The sequence below is a fragment of the Patella vulgata genome, chromosome 7, assembly GCF_932274485.2.
Source record: "Patella vulgata chromosome 7, xgPatVulg1.2, whole genome shotgun sequence".
NCBI lineage: Eukaryota > Metazoa > Mollusca > Gastropoda > Patellidae > Patella > Patella vulgata.
This window is the reverse complement of record NC_065885.2, coordinates 4,314,910-4,326,403: the sequence shown is the minus strand read 5'-3', so window position 1 is coordinate 4,326,403 and position 11,494 is coordinate 4,314,910. Positions and strand designations below refer to the sequence as shown.

The 11,494-nt window shown below is 39.9% G+C and overlaps 1 long non-coding RNA gene across 1 annotated transcript; it reads left to right on the top strand.

The window, feature by feature from the left end:
• Window positions 1-4,638: 4,638 nt before the first annotated feature.
• Window positions 4,639-10,908, top strand: LOC130013690 (uncharacterized). Its single transcript, XR_008788915.1, has 6 exons — window positions 4,639-4,777; window positions 6,166-6,221; window positions 6,980-7,169; window positions 7,948-8,122; window positions 9,821-9,927; window positions 10,513-10,908. It is a non-coding gene; the product is annotated as an uncharacterized LOC130013690 (long non-coding RNA).
• The last annotated feature ends 586 nt before the right edge of the window (window positions 10,909-11,494 follow it).

Below are 11,494 nucleotides of genomic sequence, written 5' to 3'. Positions count from 1 at the left end.
ATAAATTGATTACAAATTTCACGTCCAATACATATAAAAGAAAAGAAATGAAATGAAATGAAATGGGGTTTAACGTCCTACTGTTCTGCTCCGACTGGGATAATGAAGACGGGCATACGCCATACAGTGTGCTATGAGGGCAATTTTGCCAAGGCAGTGGCACTGTGGTCTACTCTTATATCGAATTCCAACTGCCAAGGATCGTTTACGTGCACGTCAATGTATATATGGATCCTCGGGTTTTTCGTCCCATTCGACTGACTAGACAGCTGTCCTTGTCAGGTCCTCCATCCTGCACCACTGACAAGGGGAAACAACACCGGAAAATCCCGATGAACGTCCAATACATATAACATGATATTATGAACTGTCTGGTTTAAATAAAAAAGAAATTTTGTATTTATTATTCATAATATTGGAAATTAAAATCACGAATGAGAATTCCACATTGGAGTGAAAATATGGGACCCTAATATCCAATATTTGAGACACCATAAGCAATATAAAATCAGAAAACGACCTATGGACATAATGATTGGGTTTAACGTCCACTCGACACAAACTAGGGCATTTCGGGACTAACATATGGTTTATTTTTATTTTTTTATTTGTTTTAGGCCCATTTCCGTATATTTTAAGATTCCGAAGAATAGAGTTATACGCCCTTTAATTCTTGTATTTGTATTAGATGATATTTATTGTAGTGCATGTTCGAGAAAACAAAACTAGTTTAATCGTTATACCAGATACACGATGATCTCAAAGATAATAATGATTAACAATTTGCTGTCAGACATTATTATTATTTTATGCAAAGGGTATATAGGAGTAACACATATATACTATTCAAAAAAAGTAGGGGATATTTGATTTTTAAGTGTTATTAAAGTCACCTAATGAAACTGACGAAGAAACAAATGACAAAATGAAATGAAGTTCACATTCATCGATTTATTCCAAATGATCGTTAGACTAAGTAAGGCACAGACTGACCATTATAAGGGTAAAATGATACCCGGGGTCAAACAGCAAAGTTACCACAGCATCACAACCAAATCAGTAACGGGTAAATCCTCCTCTGTTTGCCCAACAAGCATTGATCCGACGTGGCATACTCCTAATGAGACGTCTAAGGTCATTTTGGTCCAGATTGTCCCATTCCTGTTGCAACGCAGCAGCAAGTTCTTGGACATTGGCAGGACGTTGTTGACGTTGACGTAACCTCTGTCCGGAGAGGTCGGGACTCAGTGCTGGTCAAGGTAATGTGGTGATGTTCTGTTGTTGGAGGTAACCTGTAACGATCCTGGCCCTGTGACATCTTGCGTTGTCATACTGGAAGATGAAACGGCGGCCTTGGCGTCGTGCGAACGGCACAACATGGACTGCCAAGATGTTGTCCCGGTAGTACTGGCCTGTAACACGCCCTGCAACAACATGTAAAGCCGTTCTTCCAGCAACAGTGATGCCTCCCCACACCATAACAGAACCACCCCCAAATCGATCATGTCTGATGACGTTAACGTCTTGGAAGCGCTCGTTTCGACGACGCCACACCCTCCTACGTCTGTCCAAAAAATCAACAGTGAACCTTGAATCATCTGAAAACATCACATTGCTCCAGCGTCGATTATCCCAGTGTTGACGATCCCTACACCAACGACGTCTTGCCTGAATGTGATGATCTCTCAAACAAGGGATCACGCGAGGACGTCGGGCGCGAAGGTGACCCCTATGCAGTCGATTCCGAATCGTCTGGCCACTCACTCTCACACCAGTGTCTGTTTGAAGACGAGCGCTGATCTGATTTGCTGTGATGACACGATTTCTCAAGGCCAAGGTACGGATAAATCGATCCTGGGCTTGAGTTGTCGCCCTTGGTCGACCTGAGCGTGGTCTGTCCTGTACAGATTGTGTATCACGGTATCTGGACCATAGCCTGCTTATGACAGACTGAGAAACATTCATCGTCCGCGCCACAACCGCCTGTGTTGTGCCGATCTGTAGCATGCCAAGGGCACGTAACCTTTCATTTTGGGTAAGCCGACGCATATCAAAATTTGTTTTCTGGTCACTAAAACAATTAAACTGATGTTTCCACCCTGGAATTCAATGCCACAATGACTGTAACATTCAAAGTCAGAGTCGTGCAAATCTTGGGTTGGACCCCCATGATGATCCCAAGCATCACATGCATTCCATGCGGTAGCTATTGGTGCGTTTGGGCGTCACATGTAACTGGAAATGTTTCTTCTGTTAGGTTCTATAGTGACTTTTTTCGTAGTCATTTGCATATTTTAGTATTATGCCCCCAAAATCAAATATCCCCTACTTTTTTTGAATAGTATTTATTTGCTCTTATATATTCATGTGTTCATCGCATGAAATGAAATGGAGTTTAACGTCCTGCTCTTCTGTTCCAACTGGGCTAATGAAGACGCGCATACGCCATACAGTGTGCTATGAAAGCAATTTTGCCCGTGTAGCAGCACTACGGCCTACTCTTATATCGAATTCCTACTGCCAAGGGAATTTTTACGTGCATGCCAATGTATACACGTGACCTCGGTTTTTCGTCCCATCCGAACGACTAGACAGCTGTCCTTATTAGGCTCTCCGTCCGGCACCGCTGACAAGGGGAAACCACGTCGGAGGATCTCGATGAACGATGTCGGCCAATGCAGGGGTCGAACACCCGACCTCTAGGCTAGCGAGCCAGCTTCTTGCCCACTTAGCCACCATGACTCCCACATCGCATACAATACCTCAAATTGATCAGAAGTGAAAATTCACTAGGCCGCTACAGTCACTGATAAGGATGACATCACACTGATCAGCAGTGAATATTCGCTAGGCCGCTACAATCACTGATAGGGATGACATCACACTGATCAGCAGTGAATATTCGCAAGGCTGCCACAATCATTCAGAGGGGTGACATTAATTAGCTCGCAATATTAACCTTTTGTCCTTCTGCAAATTTAATTGTAGAACATTTTTTGAAGTATTAGAAAAATAGATAAAGGTGTTTGAAGTATATCTTGAAAAACATATTTCCTATTTAGTGTAAATGGGTATATAAAATGGGTAAAAGGCACCATTTTGCCCAGACCAGTTCACGCTACAACGTCTTATGTAAACTATGCACGCGCCATAGAGCCAATGGTGGGCGCATCGTGATGTGACGTCACCTGTAGAAGACATACTTAAACTTATAAAGGTCTGCCATCTAATACAGATTGACAGCACATATGTTCCTGGTTGATGAAGATGGAGTAATTAAACGTATTGTGGGTCGCTTTTTGAGGCTGTTGTTTGGAGCCAATTAACACAGATTCTGTTTTCTCATATTTCTAGCCTAAAGAATGATTTAAATCCGATATAATAATATTGCTTTCGATGATGCATTTTGAAAGACCAAAATTAATATTTTGGAATAGAAGGCCATATTTCTTGAAAATTGAACCGAACGCTTTAGTATACAGGCTGAACAGAATTGGACCGAAAACAGACCCCTGTGGCACTCCTTGGGGTAGTTCAACCTCGTATTCCGGCAGTAGGTCGAAAACCTGGAAATGTGGTTCACCTAATGTTTTTTGATGGATTATATATTTTCTGTATGTGAAGGTTCAGAATCCGAATGATGCCACCTTGGTACCGTTGTGGAAATTTAAATATTCAAGATGGTCGTCCTTCGGCATTTTCGGGTTGTTTACTGTAATTTAGTGTGGTAACATTTGTCCGAGGTGTGTAATATATTGAAATATAGGTTTTCGTTGTCAATTATAAACATAAAAACAGTTCCGAACAAAAAGAAAAGGTATTCCAACCAGAGGATATTCTTCCCCTTGTATTCTTATAAGGACACAAATTTCACACGGTCAAACACCATCAACTATCGGACCATCGTGAGCTGAAAGCAAATGTTTCTAAAATCTAACTGGTGCTAACAGATTTGTCGTGCCCATCCTTACGTATTTATATAACCCACCTTTGCTTGGGTTTTGTGTTTTTGAGCAGGGCGTGTATATGTTTTGTTGACTGACTTTTTGATTAAAATGCGCGTTTGGGGGATAATTTGTTGTTAACTGGTTTTATTTTTGGTATTGTATTTAAAACAAAACTGCGTGTTTAAATCAGTGTTCATTAAATAGGTGTATTACGCAGTCACATGTTTTTTCCGGTAGACTATAACCCAATCAGGGCCGTATCTGGCGGGGGTGCAGGGGGTACATTGCACCCCCAGAAAAATAAGGCGCCCCGAGAAATTGCGCCCCCAACCCAACCAAAAAAACCCAAAAATTATTTGACAATCTTTCAATTATAAAATAATCCACTTGATTATGATCACACAGTAATGCTCTTAAGGCACTGATCAGTCGATCGGTTTTAAGGGCGCCCACACCCCAATGGGTTCGTTTGCCCTGATCCAAACTTTCTTATATCACATACGTGGAGGCTATGGCGCCCCACCACTCTGCTGCACCCCCACTTTTAAAATCCTACATACGGCCCTGAACCCAATATATGTACTTATATCATTATCAGATTGTATTAGCTATTAAACGAAATTTTGTACTATTTGAAATACCAATCTATTACAGAACTGAAAATGTCAAAGGATGAACAGAGACACCGTTTATAGTTAATTGCAATCCTCTACTGTGAATATATTTAAAGGTTGATTTTAGTTGTGAACAGTTGGTACATGTGCCTCTATAAAGTATGAGAACTCCCGTATATCTGTTGGCTGTTTTATTATGGATTAACCTAATCCAAGGTAAGCTTGAGTGTACTACAGACAATAGGCATAGGGTCTGGGGGCACTGAAATTTGTACACTGAGTATAAGATTATACAATATATTTAAAATCATAAGGGCCGCAGTACAATCAGTATAGGGCCAGGGGTATGGGGCCGTTGTGCAATAAGTACAGGACCCGGAGTATGGGGCCGTTGTGCAATAAGTATAGGACCCGGAGTATGGGGCCGCAGTACAATAAGTATATGACCCGGAGTATGGGGCCGCAGTACAATCAGCATAGGACCCGGGGTATGGAGCCGCTGTACAATCAGTATAGACCCGGGGTATGGGGCCGCTGTACAATCAGTATAGACCCGGGGTATGGGGCCGCTGTACAATCAGTATAGACCCGGCGTATGGGACCGCTGCACAATAAGTATAGACCCGGGGAATGGGGCCACTGTACAATCATTATAGGCCCACAGTGGTCCAAAGGGGAGTGAATTTGGGATCCCACCAATGACTTTGATCTAGGACCCACAAATAGGTAAACCCGACTCTAACTAAAGATAATGCTGTTTTTCATGTTTAAAGTAACACTATTAATGTATAAAAACCAGGTCCAGTTATCAGTTTATAAAACGCCACCACGTCCAGTTCAAACATACTATTTTATGGTCATCGACAAGCTTTCTGACTCGTACAAACATCCACATTTCTCAAATACAATACTTGAAAACTCTAATTCTTAAATTGGTTGGCTATCCAAATAACGTGTGTTTAGAGTTATTTAAATGGGCATTGTGGAAGATTAGATAAAGGGCTGACAGTTCTCACTATAATTGTTAAAAACAAGATAATGTAAAGGGAATTTGCTGAAAAGTTCAGTCAAATTGATCCACTCTGAACCGAGTTATTAGCGTTTGAAGTTTGGGCCTAGCCTCGATCATCATTGGTAAAGTTGGTACGATAAAAATCATATCCATTTTTGGATTAAATCATCAATGATTGTTGAGCAGCAAATCGGATTCAAATCCAGTGAAAATCTGACACATAAGATGGCATCGAGAGTTGATTTAGATTTTTTCACGTTAATAAATGTCTAATTAATAGTTTATATAACATTTCGGATTCATATCCAGTGAAAATCCAACACATAAGATGGCATCGAAACTTGATTTAGGTCTTTTCATGTTAATTAATGTCTAATTAATAGTTTATATAACATTTCAGGCCTAAAGAAAAATCTACCATGGGCAGATTTAGCTCTTGCATAATGTATTTTTACTATCTAAATTAATATTCACATTCAATAATTGGTATGATTAAAATATGACGAATGACGATGGATTATCTGAGCTTTCATACCCTTATTACCACGTTAATACAAAAAGTGAAAAATGTTTGATCTTGCTTTTTTTTCAGCTGATGTCTTTTTTCATCATGGAGATACTCAAGTACGCTATGTGACCAAGACCAAGGTACATTATTATTTATCACGTGATTGTTATGTTTATTATTCGTCATAAACAGGAATATAAATAAATCGAAAATACATCTGTTTAAAGATTAATCAACTCGATCAATTATAAGTTTTATCCATTTGAAGTTTATATCGATTTTAAATTTCTAGGTAATAATAATTATAAAACGATTTCTATACAAAACAGATCATATGAACCGGGAACCAAGCATGGCATGATCGCAGCCATCTGTGAATTATAACGTCATATCAAAAATCGAAGTCGCCAATCCATGTGTAAATTTTCAGTGGATCCGGCATGACAAATGTCAAGTCCATCGTACTTGAAAGAGTGTTGTCCACAAGAAGATGCACAACAAGAACAAGAGTAGGGCTTGGGGCCAAGTTCCTGGTCAAAAAAGAGGGTGCAAACGGAACTAATGGGTAACCTAAACGCTAAATCTATAGGATAAATTGACATTGTAGAGACAATTATCCATTCAGATTTTGTCTTTCTTTGCTGGTTCAGAGCATCATAGGGGCAGTTCATGGAGATTTTTCAGAAGATCAACAGCCAACACATTAGGTCCACAGCCAACAGCCAACACATTAGGTCAACAGCCAACAGCAAACACATTAGGTCAACAGCCAACAGCAAACACATTAGGTCAACAGCCAACAGCAAACACATTTGGTCAACAGCCAACACATTTGGATCGAACACTACCACTGTATCCATAGTGGTGTTACGATACTTTTTGTTTTTGTTTATTATAGAATGGCGATGTGAATAAAAGGGCGGATTGTAGCTGTTATTGCAAACGGAAGTGGAAGAAGGATACGTGGGATTGTTGTACATGCTCCTGGACAGATAATATCTGTTTCCCTGGTGACGTCAGTGTTACCCTGGAATCAGGCAAGGTCATTGCCATGGATAAATTGAAACAAGGACATAGAGTTTTGGCGGGTAAGTCTTTTATTTGTTTGTTTTTGTATTTGTAATTTTTAAAACGTCAAATTCTACAGAACAATACGAAAATGTCTTGTTAACCAGTGAGTGGTTTAGATCTATCGGTATATTTGCAAGAATGTAGCCTGACAAATTTTGATCAAAGTCATTATTGTAGTCTGAATGAAACCTGGGGGCGCTTCTTGTGCGGGGGTTATGGTCGTTGCTCGCACTGGAATTCCAGTTGATGATGGTGTGCCCTGTCACTGGTTCTAAACATTATTGTTGCTGAACATCTAGCTGTCAAGAATGGGCCTGCAACTGGTTTAACCATCATTGACTCTACTACTGTATTCTTTGTCGCTGTGACTTCTTCGATCTTTAGTCCCTTTGGTAAATGTCCTAACAGCGCATGCATCCGCCAGATGTTTGCTAAAAAAGGTAGGTGGGGGGGGGGGGCAAGGTACCGACGTTACGATTTCGCTAAGGGGGGCACGCCCCTGTTGAGATTCTCCAGTCTAGTGTTAAACCAAAAGAGCAAAGTTATTTTAAAACAGCCAGTAGTTGATCGGGAGTTACATTATAGAGCCCCGGGTTGAAAGTAGTATAATTTCGACACCGGACGTGATCGTGTCACTCCCAGGTCCTTAATACCGGAGTTGCATGGATAGGGTCCCGGGTCGAAAGTCGTACAATTTCGACATCGGAAGTGGTAGTGTCACTCCACGGCTCTTTATATCACAGACAGACAAACATACAAACAATAGTGACAAATATATATGTTTATATATTCTAGTCACTGCAGAAGGTCAACTTGTGTTTAGTGAAGTAAAGACGTTCCTCAAACGTTATCCAGACAATATGGCCGTCTACTTAGATTTGATAACAGAAGATCAGCAGACGATATCGTTATCGGAAAGTCACGTGATATTTAGTTCCACAACCAATAATACTAAAGAAATGATTCCAAAGTAAGTTCATAGGAGCTAAGTGTAAAACTCTTTGATGGAGTTCAAAATGGGACGTGCTCAATAAGATTTATAATTTGTTTGGCGTGCACGTAAAAGATCCCTCGGCAGTTGGAATTCGATATAAGAGTAGGCCGTAGTGCCGCTGCCCGGGCAAAATTTCCCTCATAGCACACTGTATGGCGTATGCCCGTCTTCATTAGTCCAGTATAGGAGCAGAACAGTAGGGCGTTATTTTTAAACCCCATTTCATTTCATGTTATTTCATTTATAATTTGTTTAGAAAGATACATTATGTGAGAGGTAAATCTGCCTATTGCAAGTCTTTCTGTAGGCCTTAAATGTTATATGAATTATTATTTAGATATTTACTAAATTGCCAAGACCATAATCACCCCTCGATGCCATCGGATGCTCTAGATTTTCAATGGATTTAAACACGACTGGCGGTTAATGATTTAATTAAATAATGGATATTTGAGACTTTGTTTACTATCGTAATAACGGTAGCAATGACAATCGCGACTTCACTATTCTCCACACAGCCCTAACGTCGCTGAGAATGAAGCCATTTGATTGAAATTTTCAAGATATTCCCTTTACATTATCTATTTTACTATTATAGCGACAAGTGTTAGTCCCTTATAGAAATCATACATAATTTTGTTTATGAATTTTATCTTCGTTATAGACTGACTGTGTCTAGACAGTAACATGCTAGAGCTACAACGGTTCAATGATTAATTCAGTGAACCTCGGTAGACTGGCTGTGTCTAGAGTCTAGACAGTAACATACTAGAACCGTAACGGTTCAATGATTAATTCAGTGTACCGTTATAGAGCCGCAACCATTCAATGATTAAGATAACGATGCATCATTTACATTTTGAAGTGACAAAACAATGATTTACTCTTGACCGTAGCGTCTTAAAGGGTATAGCCGATCGAGACAGTTCCGAGAAATATGCCAGCCTGGTTTGCTATTGGCAGTTGGCCTAACAAGGATCAGCGCCTAGTCCTTTGGATGGGACTAAAACCGAGGACCCGTGTACGTAAAACCGAGGACCCATGTACACGTTAGCGTGTACGTAAAACAACGCTTGACAGTTGGAATTGGACGACGGGGAGAGAGAGAGAGAGAGAGAGAGAGAGAGAGAGAGACAAAGATTAGAGACATATGCTCTTTAAATATAATTTTCTTTCTTGATAACGAAGTTTACAATGTGTCATCTGATCAATAGTTATCTAAAATAATGAGATCAAACAAAATTCATTTGTATCATAAGGTCTGTCATTGAGTCAATTGGCGGGGTTTCGAATCCCCGGTTGTACGTGACAAGGAGTAGGGTCGTCTGTCCAACCTCGTGGGTTTTCGTTGGGTCCTCCGGGGGTCCTTCGGTTTCTTCCCACTGCTAAAGACCCCTACACGCAAGCGATTTATTGAAATAGAATTGAACCACGTGTTCGTCCCGAAATGAACTAGTTTGTGTCGAGTGGACATTAAACCCCATCTCTCTCTCTCTCTCTCTCTCTCTCTCTCTCTCTCTCTCTCTCTCTCTACAACTGCAGGCAGTTTATGAGCTAGTTGTTGGTATTCATTATTACTATTGTGTGACTACCCTTTGTTTTCACATGCTCATCTGAATCCATTTTTTTTTGTTTTTTTTATTTTAAATGAATTTATTTTGTTGTATTTTTAAGTTTTGCTGGAAGAGTAAATATAGGTGATTATTTATTCACTACAGATAACTGTAAAATTGGGATATGTCAAGTTAAAGTTAAATCAATTACACACAATGTTAGAAAAGGTAAAATATTAAATTAAACAATTACTCACAATGTTAGAAAAGGTAAATTATTAAATTAAACAATTACTCACAATGTTAGAAAAGGTAAATTATTAATGTAACGTTAAATAAAACAATTACACACAATGTTAGAAAAGGTAAATTATTAATGTTACGTTAAATACAACAATTACACACAATGTTAGAAAAGGTAAATTATTAATATTACGTTAAATAGAACTCCGCCCAGAACACACCCGGTTGATTCCGGTGATAAACGAAATGTTCACAAGCAGAACCCCCTTTCTAGACCACATCTAGAACAACCCTGCACCTGGTGGTTACCAACGAGCTTCGTCATGTTTCGGTCTCGAACGGTTGATTCCGGTGGTAAACGAAATGTCCAGAAGAAGCGAAAAGGGAAGAACAGAAAGTGAGCGCCGATTAGACTTTGTATGGTATTCGCATCACGCGGCAAAATGACCTACGTACATTGTTCAGTTGACATTAAACTAGTTTATTAAATTTTCATCGCTAATCATTTTTATTTTCGAAATATGCCATTCAGAAATGTTTCTTGCTCACCAAAATGTGAATATTTTTCAGGCGTCTACGTTCCGCTTACAGATGAAGGCACGGTGGTTGTAAACAAAATGGCGGCGTCTTGTTACAGCTCCATCAATCACCACCTAGCTCACCTGTTCATGACACCAATCAGAAGATATCCATGGCTGTTGGGAGATTATCAACAACAAGGCTATAGTCCATTTATAAGTTTCTTAAAGGACTTTGGTCACTGGATTCTACCAAATAATATGCAATTCGATTTAAGTAAAGAAGGATTCATGGCTGCCAGAACTCAAACTGAGCTATAAGCATCGTGTATTTAGGAGTTGATCCATATACGTTTCTTGTGTTTAATACTTATAATGTTTTGTGTGACTTTTATGGATTTTGAGAGAATGAATTGTCTAATGATTCTTAATATAATGTCACGTTTAATTTATTGTATTGTTTTATAATATTTGTCTTTAAATATAAATAGCGAGATAGAGAGAGAGAGAGAGAGAGAGAGAGAGAGATTGGGTTTAACGTCCACTCAACACAACTTAGGTCAAATCGGGACTAACGTATGGTTCAAATTGATCTTGTGCATAGGGGTCTTTAGCAGTGGGAGGAAACGGGAGGACCCGGGGGAAACCCATGAGGTTGGACAGGCGACCCTACTCCTTGTCACGTACAACCTGGGAATCGAAACCACGCCAGTTGACTTAATGACAGACCTTGTGATACAACGCGCACGCGCTAATTATTCGACCATCCAATCCCCCTAATAGCAACCATTACGTTATAATTCGCAAACCATTGAAGGGGGCGGTCAACGATTGTTAACAGGTTTTAAATATGTATTAAGAAACAATCCTATTTTCCAATGTGGATTCCCCTTGTCAGTGATGCAGGACAGAGGGAGAAACAAGGGCAGCTATCTACTCGTTCGAACGGGACGCAAAACCGAGGTCCCGTGTATACATTAGCCCGGTCAGAACCACAATCGCCGCAGTGTTTCGTTTGATTAGAGCTAATCCCA